The sequence below is a fragment of the Bubalus kerabau genome, chromosome 15, assembly GCF_029407905.1.
Source record: "Bubalus kerabau isolate K-KA32 ecotype Philippines breed swamp buffalo chromosome 15, PCC_UOA_SB_1v2, whole genome shotgun sequence".
Taxonomy (NCBI): Eukaryota; Metazoa; Chordata; class Mammalia; order Artiodactyla; family Bovidae; genus Bubalus; species Bubalus kerabau.
In genome coordinates, this window is record NC_073638.1 from 53,694,713 (window position 1) to 53,711,499 (window position 16,787).

Here is a 16,787-nt window from a genome sequence, read left to right on the forward strand (position 1 = left end):
GACCACTCACAGGCTTTGGAGGTAGAAAAGTCTGGGGATAAATCCCACCCTAGTCACTGGCTAGTGGGCCTGAATAGGCTCTACATCTCTGAGCCAAAGCTTTCTCATGTGCAAAATAAAACAATTATGGCCACCCTACAGGAGAACTGTATATTTAAATAAGTTACCATACTTAAACAGCCCAGCACAAAGTAGGCACACAGTGAAAGTTAATTCTCCTTCCCCTAAGGTTCCAGGCTGTATGGGGATGCTGGCTAAAAGGTAAAATAATGCTCAGTACCATAACTTGTTTAGCCTACCCTCCTCCATCCACTTCTGCCCAATCACAGTGAAAAACCAGTCATTACACAATAAGATCACTTGATCATGACTTCATCTGCATCGTTCTCTTTTACTGCAAATGCTCCTGGTTAAGGGTAGGAAGACAGAGGATCACTTTTATACATAGCTATGCACAGTTCACTAAAAGCCACTTCACACCTTTCTTTCAACACAAATAGTAAAGAATAAGGATCAAGCCCAATGATTTTATAACATACTGATAAAGTTGTAAAACTGCTCAACTCTGAAGTGTTTTGGTTCTACTAAGCAAAGGAAAGGGCTTCCCTGGTGGCTCAGAAGGTAAAGAATCTGTCTGCAATGCAGGAAACCGGGGTTCAATCCCTGGGTTGGGAAGATCCCCTGAAGAAGGAAATGGCAACCCACTCTAGTATTCTTGCCTGGAAAATCCCATGGATGGAGGAGTCTGGTGGGCTACAGTCCGTGGGATCACAAAGAGTCAGACACAACTGAGCGACTAACACTTGAAGCGAAGGAAAAACCAGTTATATTCATGCTAGCTTTCAAAGCAGTATTTTTAATAAAGTTTTAACAAATCGCTCAGTCATGTCTGATTCTTTGCAACCCCATGGACTGTAGCCCACCAGGCTCCTCTGTTCATGGAATTTTCCAGGCAAGAATACTGGAGTAGATAGCCATTCCTTTCTCCAGGGGATCTTCCTGATCCAGGGATCAAACCCAAGTCTCCTGCATTGCAGGCAGATTCTTAACCCTCTGAGCCAGGGAAGCCCCTTTCACTAAGAAATCTACCTATTTCTCCAATAAGAAATCTACCTATTTCTCCAATAAGAAATAAGTAAAGCCTGAAAACATAATTATACTAATAAAACTATCCCATCTTGAATTGAAGTAAGTCAGTGACATTAAACTGTGACACTGTCATTGCATTCTTTAGAGCCAATGCCAAAAAAAAACTATTTTGAGGCCTTGCTGAAGCTACAAAAGTTATGAATCCTATTAAATCTCATTCCTTACCTATAAATATTTCTACATAACAAAGTACAAGAGTTTTCTCAAGAAAAAACACTAAGGCACTTATGCAATTGAGTTGCAAGCTGAATTACCTGCCCCCCTTTTTTTTTTTTCATGAAACACCATTTTAACTTAAAAGAACAACTGCCAGACAAACTGATTATTCAGACTTGGATGTTTGGCAGACATTTTTTCAAAAATGAACAATGTGAGACTGTCACTTCAAGGAAAACAACTGTCAGTATTTGTTGCCAATGACAAAATTTGAGCTTTCAAGCAAAAATTAGAGAAGTCTTGTCTGATAGAATTGGTGGAGATATTAACAAATGTAATATCTGACACTGTATGATAAAATATGTCAACATTTTTACAAGATCTGCATAACTCAATGAGCCAATATTTTCCAGATGACCAAAGCACGGTGACACAAAATTATGCATGAATAGAAAACCCATTCAAAAGTACAAAACAGACCAGCAGACTTTAGTATAACAGAGTATGAAAGGCTCACTGTATAGCTTCAGAGTCCATAAAATAATGGACCTCTAAAGAAACTACCAGTTGACAAGTTTCAGTGTAATATTAAAAAAAAAAAAAAGGATATCCATCAATTATCTAAAAAGTCAACCAAGGGAATTCCCTGGAAGTCCAGAGGTTAGGACTCCATGCTCCCACTACCTGAGGGTCTAGGTTCAATCCCTGGTCAGGGAACTAGGATCCCCCAAGTCTTGTGGTACAGCCAAAAAAAGTCAATTAAAACATTCCTCCCTTTTCTAGCCACATATATATGGGACTGGAGAAAGAAATGGCAACCCACTCCAGTATTCTTGCCTGGAAAACCCTACGGACAGAGGAGCCTGGTGGGCTATAGTCCACAGGGTCACAAAGAGTCGGACATGACCGAGCATGCACATTCACTCATATATGGGGCAGGATATGCTTTATATACCATAAACAAAACAACCAGCTGCAACAGATTGAATGTAGAAGCAGATATATGTCCAGACAGTGAAAAGCTTTGGAAAAATTGTAAATAATATCCTTCTATTTGGGGGTAATAATATAGCTATTTTCATTAAAATATACTATATTTAATAGGTTTATTATTTTTAAATGCACAGTTTTAATTTTTAAAACAGCAAATATTGGTAGATGCAACCCACAAACAAAAGTTCTTAGGGGTCTTCAAAAGCAAGAGTGAAGACACCAAAAGGTTTGAGAACTATTGCTATACAGCAGCGGAGAAGGCAATGGCACCCCACTCCAGTACTCTTGCCTGGAAAATCCCATGGATGGAGGAGCCTGGTAGGCTGCAGTCCATGGGGTCACTAGGAGTCGGACACAACTAAGCAACTTCACTTTTACTTTTCACTTTCATGCATTGGAGAAGGAAATGGCAACCCACTCCAATGTTCTTGCCTGGAGAATCCCAGGGACGGAGGAGCCTGGTGGGCTGCCGTCTATGGGGTCGCAGAGTCAGACATAAATGAAGTGACTTGGCGGCAGCAGCAGATACAGCAGTGAGAAGGACAAATTATTGCTACATTGTTATTGTTGTTTAGTTGCTAAATCTGGTCCAATTCTTTGCCACCCCATGGACTGTAGCCTGCCAGGCCTCTCTGTCCATGGGATTTCCCAGGCAAGAATACTGGAGTGGATTGTCATTTACTTCTCCAGGGGATCTTCCCAACCCAGGGATCAAACGCAAATCTCCTGCATTGGCAGGTGGATTCTGAGCCACCAGGGAAGCCCACTGCTAAATGCAAGAACATAAATGAATCTCACAAACAAAGTTGAGTGCAAAAAGCCAGTCATACGTTATAAAAATTCATAAAGAGGCAAAAAATAATCTATGGTATTGGAAGTTAGAATATTCATTACCCAACCAGGGACTGAACCTGGGCCACAGCAGTGAAAGAACCAAGTCCCAACCACTGACCCACCAGGAATTCCCAAATTTCTTGATCTGAATGCTGGTTACATTTTTTGTGCACTTTTTCTTCATATGTTATATATACAGCAATACAATTTCTTTTTAATTTATATTTTCTTAAAAAAAAAATACACCCATACACATACCTGCTTTAGACTCACCTGAAGAAGTTTCATTAGCACTGGTCAGAGTAGAACTAGCACAGTTTTTTAAAACAGATCTTCAGGGAAGTTGAATGTGTAGCCAAACTACTACTCATTTAAGTAGGTTGAAAAATATTGATCTAAGAATTTAAAACAAGGGAGCTTTATATACAGTACAGTAAAAAGAATAAGGGCTTTGGACTAAGGTGGATCAGATTTTTAATACAAGCTTCTCTTCTCTTACTATATAGCCAAATGCAAGCTACTTAGTCCCTGCATGTCTCAGTTTCTTCAGCTTCCTCTTCTATAGAATGGGCACAATACCCTAAAATGGGTAAATATGAGGATTAAATTATATACTCAGAGACAGTAAGCACCCAGCATACTCCCTACCACAGATATTCAAATATTAAGCCCTTTTCATCTTTTCACACTCATCTCCTACTAGTCCTATGTCTTGATTTCTTAATCCTTAAAATGAAAATAATGCTACATGACTAACCTGTGCACTGCAGATCAAATAAAGTATAATTATATTTGCAGAAATATAAGTAATGCAACTATATATATATATATATATATGCATATGTATACACACACATACATACAGATAGGGTTTTTGCTATCAATTCAAAATAAAAGAGAGAGACAACACATTAGAAAACTAAGACAGAGTGTTCCCTGGTGACCTAGTGGTTAGGATTCCAGGCTTTCACAGCCAAGGATCAGGTTCAATCTCTGGTGGCAGAACTGAAATCCAACAAGCCACATGGTACAGCCAAAAAACAGAAACAAAAACATGATACCTTAAAAAAAAAAGGAAGAAAAGAAAACTAGGATATGTATAAAAAGTTACAACACAGAGACTAGAAAATGAGCATCAGCAGAAACTATCAAGTTTGAAGGACATGATCAGAAGCCAGATCAAGATTATAATCTCTAGTCAGCCAGGGATTGAATCTTCTGTGAAAAATAGATCACCCTAGGGTTCCTTCAAAATGTCTGCATCTAAGAAACAACACAATTTATATCATCATAAAAACAGACATATTCTGAAAGGCACATCCAGACACCTGCATAAACTGAGAAAGGTGGGGAAGTTGTACTGGAATTTTACAAACCAAGGTGTTTTCAAAGCATCTTTATACAGAAATCGATGGCCCATTTAACAAAATGTCAAACTTTTAGATAAACAGAATACTTTGACAAAAAAGACTCTGTACAATTATTTTTCATACTAAAATGCATAATTGCCTAAAGGAACTAAATTTTATAATAAACAAAACAAGAAAATTGAGCTCACTTTAGTCTCTAAGCTCTTCAATATTCTACAACTTTAAGGGACTTCCCTGGCAGTCCAGTGGCTAAAACTCTGTACTTCCACCGCAGGAGGCACAGGTTCTAACCCTGGTCAGGGAACTAAGATCCTGCATGCCATGTGGTAGGGCCAAAAAAATAAAAATTTTACAACTTTTAAGCCTGATTTCTGATAACATACCAGGGATTGTCAAGCTATGGCACACCCACAGCCTGTTTTTGTACAGCCTATTAACTAAGAATGAAACATAGGAGGAGGAAAGAAGGGAGATGTGGAGAGGAAAGAGAAGGAGGAGAAAAAAATAATAGAGACTGTATGTGGCCCACAAAGCCTAAAATATTTTATAGAAGCATTTGCTAACCACTGAGCACATCTTGCTGTCTTCCACTTTTGAAACTTGTGTTATATATCATTATTACCAAAGCCTTTATCAATCCAATTAAGTTCTAAATTACTCTGTAAATAAATAAAAATTTACATCTGGAAAAACACCTATCATCTTACTCATTAGAATATCATATTATTGGTTTGTCATCTCTTCTATGTTCAGTTCAAAAATTAATCATTCACTACTTACAAGGCACCCTCCAGGAGCAAGGACTATAAAGATGACTAGAACACAGTCCCTGCTCCCAAGAAACTTACAGTTAAGTGAAGGGGCAGACAGAAACAGTCAATTTTCCTGAAACAGCCTAAGTACTGTAACAGAGGCACACACTGGGTGCTCCTCGTGAACTTATGACAAACTTTAAGGATGCTGAAAGAACCCAGAGGGATGAATAAAAGGAGAAACAGCATGAGCAAAGGTGTAAAACTGTAAAACATCTGTATAAACTACATACTGCTCAGTGTTACCAGTGAAGTATATCGGGACAGGTCATAACAGAAGGCATAATATGTCATGCTAAGGAGCTTAGACTTCAGAGCCAATGAAGGGACTGAAGCAAGGGAGTGAAGCGGACATTCTGCTGCTGAGAGGAAGACAGGTTTACTATTGCACATGGATGATACAAAAACAAGTTAGGAGGCTACTGTCCTTGTACAGGCAAGATTAAGAGCTGAACTAAGATGATAGTAGTAAAGGGGAGATGAAGTTCAGGAATATTTAGGAGGATTTATTTGGGGCTACAGGATAAGGGACAAGAAAAGACTAATAGCACAGATTCATATCTTGAATGGCTGGATGGACAGCAGTGCCTTTAAGTTAGGACAAAACTACAGGAAGGGATGATTTTAACTTTTAGGGGAGATAAAAAGGGAGAAGTCAGAAGAAGTAGATGGGGAAAATGAGTTCTGTTTTGGACCTACTGAATTTAAGGATCATCAAAATAAAGGCTGTCAATAGCAAGTGAGATATACAAGTCGAGATCAGGAAAGATGTTTGAGATGGGGACAGAAATTTTGACACTCATCAGCATACGATAGCAGTTAAAGCCAACAGAGTGGGCAAGACTACTCAAAGAAAGAATATTAAAAAGTCCAGCGAGCCAAGATCCATGGGGCTGTAAAGAGTCAAACACGACTGAGTAACTTTCACTTTACATGCTAGAAAGCTGTACTATTGCACATTGCAGGCAGATTCTTTACCATCTGAGCCACCAAGGAAGCACCTCTCTTCTCATATAATCCATTAAATAACCCAACAACTGAATGTTATCTTTTACATATGCACAAATGATCCATCTCACTGTACTCTATCTCTGTAATAAGTTACAGTTAGAAAACTAAGAGGGAAACGACTGTATTTGTCAGGATAGTGGAAAACATACATTGCACACCACATTCTCCACTTCAAAAAGTCTCAACTGTTCCATTTTGAGCAAGCCAGCAGTTAACGTAGAACCAGGTCCCATAAACTCACTAGGAGAAAGGTCTCTAACAGCCTCTCTGTCCCACTGTATCTAACAATCTTCAAGTTTTAAGGGAGAAACTGTGAACTGCTCTTCATGTACTCCTCCTCCACTAGGAGAAGAACCCTTCAAAAAGGCAATAAACCAAATCTGACAAGCTTTTCACCTCTGTGTGGGTGCCTGATTTCAGTTTTGTAAACTAGAGGGGAAAAAAAAAATTAACATTTATATTATCCTTCACAGTTTAAAGAGTATCTTCACATTTATTATCTCATTTGAGACCCATTTTACAGGTGAGTAAACAGAAGCTCCAACTGATTACTAATGAATTTGGATTTCACATCTCTTAGACAAAAAAAATTCTTGGTATTTAGGCTGCTTAGGTTGCTAAGCTTCTGATATGTATAAGGATTTCCTATTCATGGTATGCTCTGTACATCAGATGACAGACCTTCCTATACAATCAGGTGAGGACCAATGTACCAGGTTGCCTTTTTGCAAAAAGATGCACAAAAATTCGGATCAGAGGAGAGTTAAGTGACTTGCAAAAACATGACATGAAGTTCTAAGTCAGTATTACAAAGAATTAGTATATAGTAAATCTAAGATGCTGTTCTTTCACAGCTCACAAAGGTTGCTACTACCCACTCCCATTCCTATTTCCAAGTTTGACTGACCCATATCTGGATAATCTGGTCATCCATAAATGTAAACTGGTTTCTCTTGCCATCTAGACTACCCATACAGGTATGTGTGTGCATATTTACAGGAAGTTACTGAAGAATATACATTTTTAAATATGTATATATAATATACATGGGCTTCCCTGGTGGCTCAGATGGTAAAGACTCCACCTGCAATGCAAGAGATCCAGGTTCCATCCCTGGGTTGGGAAGATCCCCTGGAGGAGGACATGACAACCCACTCCAGAATTCCCACAAGAATCCCACAGACAGAGAAGCCTGGCGGGCTACAGTCCATGGGGTCACAAAGAGTTGGACAAAACTGAGCAACTAAGCACATATAATATACATACAAAGAAGAAATGCTGCTGAGTAAAGGGACTACAGACAATAATTTTGCTTCCTTTTACTTTTTTATAACTTTCAATTTCTATCATGAGCATGTTATTTTAATTAATGGTGGAAGAAATAAAGCTCTTTTAAAATTAAAAAATAAGGATAATAAATAAGAATAAAGCAAGCTACAGAAAAATACTTACATATTTTTCTATTTATATAAAGTTGTAAAGGTATAAAATATACTGTTTAGGATACATATTTGTTTCATAAAATTATTTTTAAAAGGGAATGATTCACACAAAATTCAGGAAAGTGGTAGTTACTTCTGAGGGAGAAGGAAGGAAAGGAATCAATCATAAGAAGCTTTAAAGATACTAAAAATCTCCTTTTAAGCTGAGTAGCAAAAACTGAGGCCTTCAATTTGCTATCAGTCTTTAAATTGAAGATTTATACTACACAAACTTTTATACATATGATTTATTTCACAATTTGAAAAGAAGATATAAATAGGATTGAAGAATTAGAACTTCAGGTCTAAAACCCAAACTCTTCCATTTACAGTATAATCTTAAGTATTAAGACCAGTTTTTACTCTTCTCAGACCAGTTTTTATTTTATATGAGAAAGCTAACACTTAACGTATGTTTAGTACTTTACTGTTTAAAGTTCCTAGACTATAGAACCAACATGCAAACATGTATATGTAGATAAACTGAGATAATAATACAAAGTAATACCTCCTTAATAAATAATAGAACATAAATAACATAAATAACTAAGAACTCAATGGTAGGACACAAGAGGCTATTCACATTCTAGTCTTTTCCTGTCTAATAATAATAGCAACAACTAATACTTTTTAATGTGTACTATATAACACACTGTATTAAATGCTTTCCATGGATTAGTTTAATTCTCCAGACAACCTGTGAGATTAGTCCTCTTATGCCCATTTTACAGATGAGACCATTGTGCCCAAGGTCACACTGCTAGTAAATGGTGGACGGACTTCAGAATCCACACTCTTGACCACCATATTAGTTTTGCCTCACTTTTCTACCTTTTTTTTTTTTGACTGCACCTTGCAGCATTCAGGATCTTAGCTCCCTGACCAGGGACCAAACTCATGTCCCCTGCATTGCGAGTGTGGAGTCTTAACCACTGGACCACCAGGGAAGTCCCTTCTCACTACATTTAAATCATCTATGTCTCCTATGACACTGAAAGCTCCTTAACAACTGTTTTTTTGTTCATTTTCATTTTCCCCTGGCACTTAGCAGGCAATAAGTAAATAAATAGTGAACAAATATTTCACATATGTGCAATGTTTTCAGGACATAAAGTTATTTCAGGACATGAACTGATTTGTTCCCCTAGACAGCCTTCTGAAGTGTTAGTTTTTTTAATTTTTACCATTTTTAATTGTATTTAATTGTAAAATTTAGTGGCAGTAAGTACATTCACAATGTTGTTTAAACATTACCACTAAGTATAAAAAGTTTTTAATAACTTTACTAAAATTATTCAGCTATCAAGTGGTAGAAAGGGAATTTGAAACCAAGACTCTCAACCTCTTAATTCACAAGCTATTTATTCAACCAGTGTACCTGTACACCAATACCTCCACTGCTCCTCTTGCTACCAGAATATTGGGAGAATCAAATGAGGTAAAGATACTAAAACACTTTATATACATGTCTACTGAACAGGTGAACACAGTTATGATAAAAAAGAAAAAAAATCCACCAAGACATTTCTCCCAAGTGATTATTTTCCATTTTTGAGCTCTCAAAAGCTACGGCTTTAATATAAATGTCCCACCTCTATATCAAGCCTGCAGATGCACAAAAGCAATGGCTGGACCCCAGAGTAAAGTTATGAGGAGAAACGCTTGCATTAGTTCGATTACACTCTCACCAAATTACCAGTAACTGCTCTAACCTGATTTTCATTGTAACACAGAAAGCTTCCTCATAACAAAACACTTTCAATTCCAACGATTAAGTCCAACCTTCAATCATTCTGCCCATTTCAGAACAACAAAAAAAGATTCTTTATATTGGGTATTTTTATGTGCTCAATTGTGAAAGCCAAGGAAAATGGTTTGTTTACGAGCTAAACTCTGAAGCTTGAACCAAAAACTAGAATTATTTTGATCCCATTGGTGCCAATTTTATCTTTACATCTCTCCCCATTTTCTCCTCAGTCTGAGCACTAATCAACAGCCACTTCATGTTTAACATATCATAGTTAATGCAATTAAGTCCAGAAAACTATTTCCCTAAAGATGTTTCTTCCATTAACATCCCTCTCTACCTTCCAGCATCACTATTCTGCCATAAGAATGAGCATATCATTAAGTTTTAAATAAAATCTCTGATGAATAGATGGATGTATTATTTTTGTAGTTAATGCAATATGCTTATATCTCCTAATAAATAAAATAAAAATGATTCTATGTTTTTATCTACATCTGACAGAATTCTAACCACCTGAATTCCTTTGGAAGAAAATTCAATCTATAGAAATACAATCCAATTATTTTAAATCTTATCAAGTAATGTCAAAAGAGAATCAAATGAAAAACTCCATCAATAGCAAACCATCTCACCAATGAATATTTATGACTTTTCCATATTTCCTGTCTTCTGTTTACATAAAGCGGTAGTGCCAAGATTCATCTCAGGATTATTAGCCTGCAATACAATGATGGGCCTAATTGCCTTGCAAACAAGGACACCAATAAATGGAGTCTTCAAGCAATCAATTTTAAGAGGGGGGGAAAAAAGGCGTAAGCTCTTTCTGAATACATGCACGTTGCCTGACTAGGAAATAAATTCAGCCTCATATTTTTCAGTCTCATTCATCAGTTCTCAAGCAAGGAATGTTCCCTTAACTACTTAAGCTCATCAAATCTATTTAATACCAAATTTCAGGACTAATTTTTAAAACACACCTTGGGCAGAAAGAAGACAGAGACATCAAACAGATAGGTATCTATCACATTCCAGTTTCATCTTCTTCACCTTTAGTTACGACAGTGGGTTTTTCCCTCAACTTTCTTTTTAAAATACATGAATAATAGAAGATGCCTTCCCTCCTCAATTCTACCTTGACTGAAGCCCCACTCATCTTTACCCTTTGTGATGGTTTACTTCCACATGATACTAATACAAATGAAACAAACTAACAGCTTAAGAAGTCCTCTAGAAACCAGTCTTTAATGTACCTTCTCTGTCCCCTGCAAAGTCCCCCAACCATAGCCTCCAAAGCTGTCCATTTAAGTCCACTCCCAACCCTCTCCTGTCTCTTGGAGGCCATCCCAAGCCTTCCAGTCAACCTCCTCCCAATATTGCTTACTGCCCCTCTCCATCCTCTCCGCCCACTCCATACCAATAGCCCCAGGTTTCCCACTCCTTAATTAGCCCCATCTAGCAGCAGCTACCTCACTATCATCACCCACCTCTCCAGTCCTCCTAGTTCATCTCAGACATTCTTTCTCCCAAACAGCCTCGGCCACCTTGGCCAAGGGACATCTTCTTCAAGATACCATCCCCCAACCTTGCTCACCACCTGCCACTATTCTTTTGGTGAGTCCAGCCCGGAAGCATCTTCTCTGCCCTCCGCCTCCATCCTGTACACAGGGAGCCACCAGCAGTTCTAACATCACTCTAAATGCCATCCCGCTGTGTTCCCACCCCACTCCACCCCCAATTTCGATCCCTGTTTGCCCATTTGGGGCCTAACTTCTGCTAATTTACCCTGTCCTGCCAGCTCCCTCACACTCCCCTCATTAAAAGTCCCACCCCCCCACCAGGTCCTATTACAACTTCCATAAGCACTCCCCAGGAAAACCCCAAATTCTACCTCCTCGGCTCGCCTAACCCACGCTATTCCTTAAGTCTCAACAAATTCCACCACCCCAGATGGCAAGCGCCCACTTCAAGCTCAGGTCTCAACCCATGCCAAAACCCCTCACCCCCAGCTCCTACCTTCTCTATCAGCCTGAGGAAGGTCCACGCCACACTCCAGAATTAACCACCCCCCAGGGTCCTATCCAACTCTGCAGTCGCACTTTCTATTGAAATCAACCCCTTAGCCCGCAACCCGGCCCAGATCCCAAGCTGTCAGTTGCTCCAGGCCAACCCCAAATCCACCATCCTCATTCAGTCCCCTCCCCCATTAGAAGCCATCCCACTCCAGTTTCACCATCCATTTCGCCCAAAACCATCCAAATTCCATCCCAACCCTACAATCCCATGCTCCTGTCCCAGGTCGTTTCCATTAAAAGTCCCCTTGCTTCGTCGCCCCCCCCCCGCAACCTGCTCGTGTCCCACCCTCACCCCACCCCCATCCCGCGCCTGGACAAGTCTCCCTTGCCAGCCCGCCGTTCCATCGCGACCTTAACCCCCTTCCCCCAACCCGTGAGGGGGTCCGCAGCCCCCATTCTCATTCTCCCCAGTACCACCGGCCCAGGCTCAGCGACAGCGGAGCGGGGTAGGGTGGGGGTGTATCTCCTCACCGGCGAGCCGCTGCAGGCGAAAACGGCGGCGGCGGCAGCTGAGGCGGCGATGCCCTTGTCTTCTCTGAAGGCTACAGAGGCGACGCTCTCTCTCCGTCGCCCGTGTCCAGTAAGGTGGCGGATGGCGCGCAGGGACCAGGAGCCGCCTCCTCCTCAGCGACTCGGCTCTGAATCCTCTGCAGTAGCCGCCGAGGAGCCCGACGGGTGGGGGCAGGGAACGCTGGGCTGCGGGCGAGGGAGGAGGAGGCTGAGGGAAGGGGCGGGGGGCCGCTGAGAAGGGAGGGGAAGGAGGAGCCGGCGCAGCGCCGCGACACGTCCCACAGCCTCAGCTCGCCGGGACCACAACTCCCGGCATGCCCCGCTCCGCCCGGCGCGTCGCCTGCGCCTCCGACGGCGCGTCCGAAGCGGAGGGACCGCTCCCTCCTCGGTCACAGACAATGGAGTAAAGCCAACCACCCGCGGACAGTTTTTGTAGACTCAGAGACCACACAGGAAGGAAGTTAGGTCACCCAGCAGCCCCATCCTCAAGGGACGATATTTGCGGCGTCTCCAACCTCTTTACGCGCGCGCACACACCTCCACACAGCCCTAAGACCTCCTCCCACTGGACTACATTTCCCAGCATGTCTCACAGCCTCTCGCCCTCTTTCCGGACCCTTCTCAGACCTGGTACTACAGTTCCCAGGGAGTGTGGTCCCTGCGAAATGCTGGGAGATGCAGTTCTCAGTTCTTCCTCCATGTTAAAATAAAGAAGTGAAAGAGAGGGGAAAGGGAAGGAAATATGCCACCCAGCCGAGTACAGGCCTAGATGGGCAAGATCACCTGCGATTCTGTACTCTTCGAAATAACCGTTTACCACTGTCTCGCACCAGAACTAATGCAGCAGCTTCCTTCTGGTCTCCCTGCAAAACTAGACGACTTGGCAGCTTGAGCTCAAATATAAAAAGAGGGTACTTCTTGACCCAGCTCCGTTACTTTTAAGAATTTACCTTAAAAAGATAATCAATTTGGAAAAGATGAATGGACAAGGTTGTTATCGCAGGTTGTTGATTATAGTGGGGTAAACGTTAAGTGTCCATCACTAGGAGCTGATTAAATTATATATACAAACAATGCATTAAACAACTTTAAAATAATGATATGGGTCTATTTCTTGACATCAAAAACTATTCACAACTTATTCTCAAATGATAATAGACCATGTTTAGCGTGATCTCATTTATGTGAAACTTGAGACAATATTCTATAAGCATAGAACGATTTCAGTAAAAACGTTCCCCAAAATAGTATCTGTAATAATCTTGGAATAAAGTGTGTCAGATTTAAAGTAATTTTTATTTTCATACTGCCAGAATTGTTTAAAAACAGTACAAACTTTTTAAGCTATAAACTATTTTTTCAAAAAATAAAATTTTCAAATTTAACAACAACCTGTTTTTGCTACCTAAAAGCTTTTCATGGCTTTCTGTTGTCCTCAGTGGTGCTCAGAGAGGAGGACTATCTAGTTTTTCTGGGAGCCCAGCGTTTCCACTATTAAAACAAATAATAGTGGTCACTTACAATTCATAAAAGAATAGTAAGTTAGTAGAGAGGATTTTCTCAATTTTCATTGTCTCTTCTTAAATGTTTCCATCTTCTGGTCTTTCTACACCCATTTTCTCCTTTTCTCCTACTCATTGTTGAAACTCAAGCCAAAGTCCTGCCTCCCCAAGAACATATTTTAGAATACTGATTTTCCTTTTATTTGAATTCTTATAACAATGGTTTCTAATCTATGGGCCAGAGATCAATGTTGGGGAGAGGAATGAGGAGGGAGGAATAAAGTTATTGTAAAGGGACTACAAAGCAACACTTCAAGCATTATCTGTGAACCAAATAAAATAAATCTTACACTTAAAAATTGTTTCTGGGACTTCCCTGGCAGTCCAGTGGTTAAGACTCCATGCTGCCACTGCAGGGGGCTTCTGTTGGATCACTGGTTGTGGAACTAAGATCTTGAGTGGCTCTGCTAAAAAAAAAAAATTGTTTCCTTCTTCTATGCCCAGTTCTTCTAGAATATGGAATATGGTATCAGATGACCTCTGACTTAACGTAAATCCTGTATGAAATATGTTACAGCATTTTAGATCTTACGTAATTGTTCCTCACTGTTCTGCAAGAAACACCAGAACATTCCAGCTCCATGAGCTAGCCAACCAGAGAAGCACAGGCCTACCAGAGAAAGCCCAGGTTGTCTGAATCAAAGCTTAATTTGGTCCATAGTCCTGCAGCAGCCAATCTCTTCAGCAGCTTCACCCCACCTAAATCTAATTACACTCCTATGACTTATGACTCATTTTCCCCAAATGCATCAGGCTCTATCTTTTTCAAACTATCTCATTTTTCATCCTATTCTCCCAGCCTTAAAATTCCAAGTCCCCTCCCTGCCCCCAAAATCCTAGACCCTCTTCTCCCTTTTCTGAGAATAATAAAAAATGTGCCTATGAAATGTGGGCTGTATCCCTTCCCCTATCTGAGTGTTGCATTGACCATCCCACCTTCTAAACCTGCTTCACTCCTCCTCCTTCTCTTCGCCAACTGGCAGAGAGTGGAGGCTGGGCAGTCAAAATGAAAAGGGTTGAGTCTATCCAGCCAGTAAAGCATATCTGAGCTAGGGGAATAGGTATGAGGAAGCTTACCAGATTAGGAATCTGGGAATCAGATCCTAAATTAGACCTTGCCATGAACATGCTGGGTGACCTTTAGTAAGTCCTTTAATTTTTTTTTTCTGAACCTCATGTTTATGTCTATAAATGGCAAGATGATTCCTGGCCTGTCACCTCATAATGTTATTAGGAGAATCCAATAAAACAATGGGTATGAAAGTGCTTTGAAGACTGTAAATTGCCACTTACAGTCCAACCCTTCATCTAATTTGGGAATTCTCTCTCCAAATCCCCACATCTAAGTCGTGGGGACTGTAATGTAAACCTTTCAGAATTATATTATTATTAATGAATTTATTAAAGTATTTAAGGAATTTGTTCTATTAAACCAATTTAATTCCTTGATAAATTTTCTGTATAGCACAGTTAAAACAATTTGACTTTTCTAAATTTTTTTCTGAATTGAAATTTCATAAAGATATATCCTTTTCTATATCAGTTTTGCAAGAAAGATCTGATTCATCTGTTATCTTTTCTCTTTATCAATTTTTACTGATTATTTTTTCAGCTGTCATGAAATTTCTCATCATTATTTGCACCAAGTCCACCTTTTCTCAGGAGCAATTTGAGCCGTTGTCAGTTTTATTTTGTGTTGATTATTTCTACTAAGTGGAACTTTTCCAGGGGTCAACTCTGCAACGTTCCATGTTACCAACAAAGATGGGATCATTCAGTTTGCTTTTCCATCCATAAGAAATTTTTACCACGTGTAGTTTTAGCCATTGTCAGTTTTGTTTTGTGTTATTTCTACCCATCCAATTTTTTTCCTGCACCCCAACCAAAACAAACTCGGACAAAATGACAGTGTCAAAACACTGTCCTTTGCCTGTTACTATCTGATTAACTGAGCCTGTGAAATGGTTTTGTTCCAGCTATGTTAATGAGCTGGCTTTGAGCTTTCTCTTTCTCTCAAAGCACCTCTTTAGGAGCTTTGGCGCACAATGTGGGCTGGAATATTACTTTAAGAATGTCTCAGAATTGGAGGAAAATGGATGTTAGAGACCATATTAGGAGAACCAATCTTTAATGAGCCAGGTGCTGTGCTGGTGTCTAAGATCCATTTTCTCATTTAATCCTACAGCCTAAAAGTTCCTTCACACACCCATTTTATAGTAGAGGAAATTCAGACCCAGAGAGAGGGAGATATTGGCAAAGTTAAAGATCAGAAACCAGGCCCTGGTTTAATTCTCAGTGCAATTTTAATGTTTGTAAGTTCCAAAGTTACCTAACTTAATTTTCAAATGTTTGCACTTAATCTTGTTTGTTTTTTGTTTTGACTTTATCTTGTTAGAAAATTAAAATTTTTGATTTTCACTAGGATACAAAACAACAGAAATATATCAATATAAACAAAGCATTCTCAAAGAGCTTTTTGTGACAACAAATGAGACCAAGAGTGTGAAAATGTTTTATAAATGACACAACACTGGGCAAATGGAAGTTTCTGCCATTTGTGATGAAGGCTGGTATATAAACCTGTTATGCCAGCTTGGAAGAAAGCTAGAAAACTAATAGCATCCTTCTGACATTCAATAGATGAATGTCAAGTGCTCATGCTAATATTTAATTCTAACAGCTAATAAGAGAAGGGGGAAGCAGAGAATGAGATGGTTAGATAATCAATGGACATGAGTTTGAGCAAACTCCAGGAGATAGTGAAGGAAAGGGAAGCCTGGCGTGCTGCAGTCCACAGGGTCTCAAAGAGTCAGACACAACTTAGCAACTGAACAACAATGAAGGAATAAGATTGCATCTTGCCTATCTTTTAAGACCCAATTCAGACACCAGGAAGCCTCTCCTGATCTTCCAGTTAAGCTAGGAGCCCACTGAGCTTTCCCAGCCAGCTCTCACTGGATGTTCATTGTCAATTTACTGCCTTCAAGGACAAGGACCAAGGTGGTCCTGTTCATCTCTGTGGCCCAGAGCTCAGTTTAGCCTGAAGCTCCTCAAGGTAAGGCTCCTGTAAATGGTGGTTGAATTAAT

General features: G+C 40.0%; 1 protein-coding gene across 11 annotated transcripts in view; it reads right to left on the reverse strand.

The window, feature by feature from the left end:
* FAM168A (family with sequence similarity 168 member A) overlaps positions 1 to 14,120 on the reverse strand; it is a 206,085-nt gene extending 191,965 nt beyond the window's left edge. For 6 of the 11 annotated variants that reach the window (XM_055549036.1, XM_055549033.1, XM_055549032.1 and 3 more), the window contains exon 1: positions 12,100 to 12,919. The gene's annotated coding sequence lies outside the window, so the exon portion shown is untranslated. Of the gene's footprint in view, positions 1 to 12,099; positions 12,925 to 13,990 lie in introns of those variants that run through there. The other 5 variants (XM_055549026.1, XM_055549039.1, XM_055549043.1 and 2 more) reach the window with 5 other exon arrangements.
* Positions 14,121 to 16,787: the final 2,667 nt, after the last annotated feature.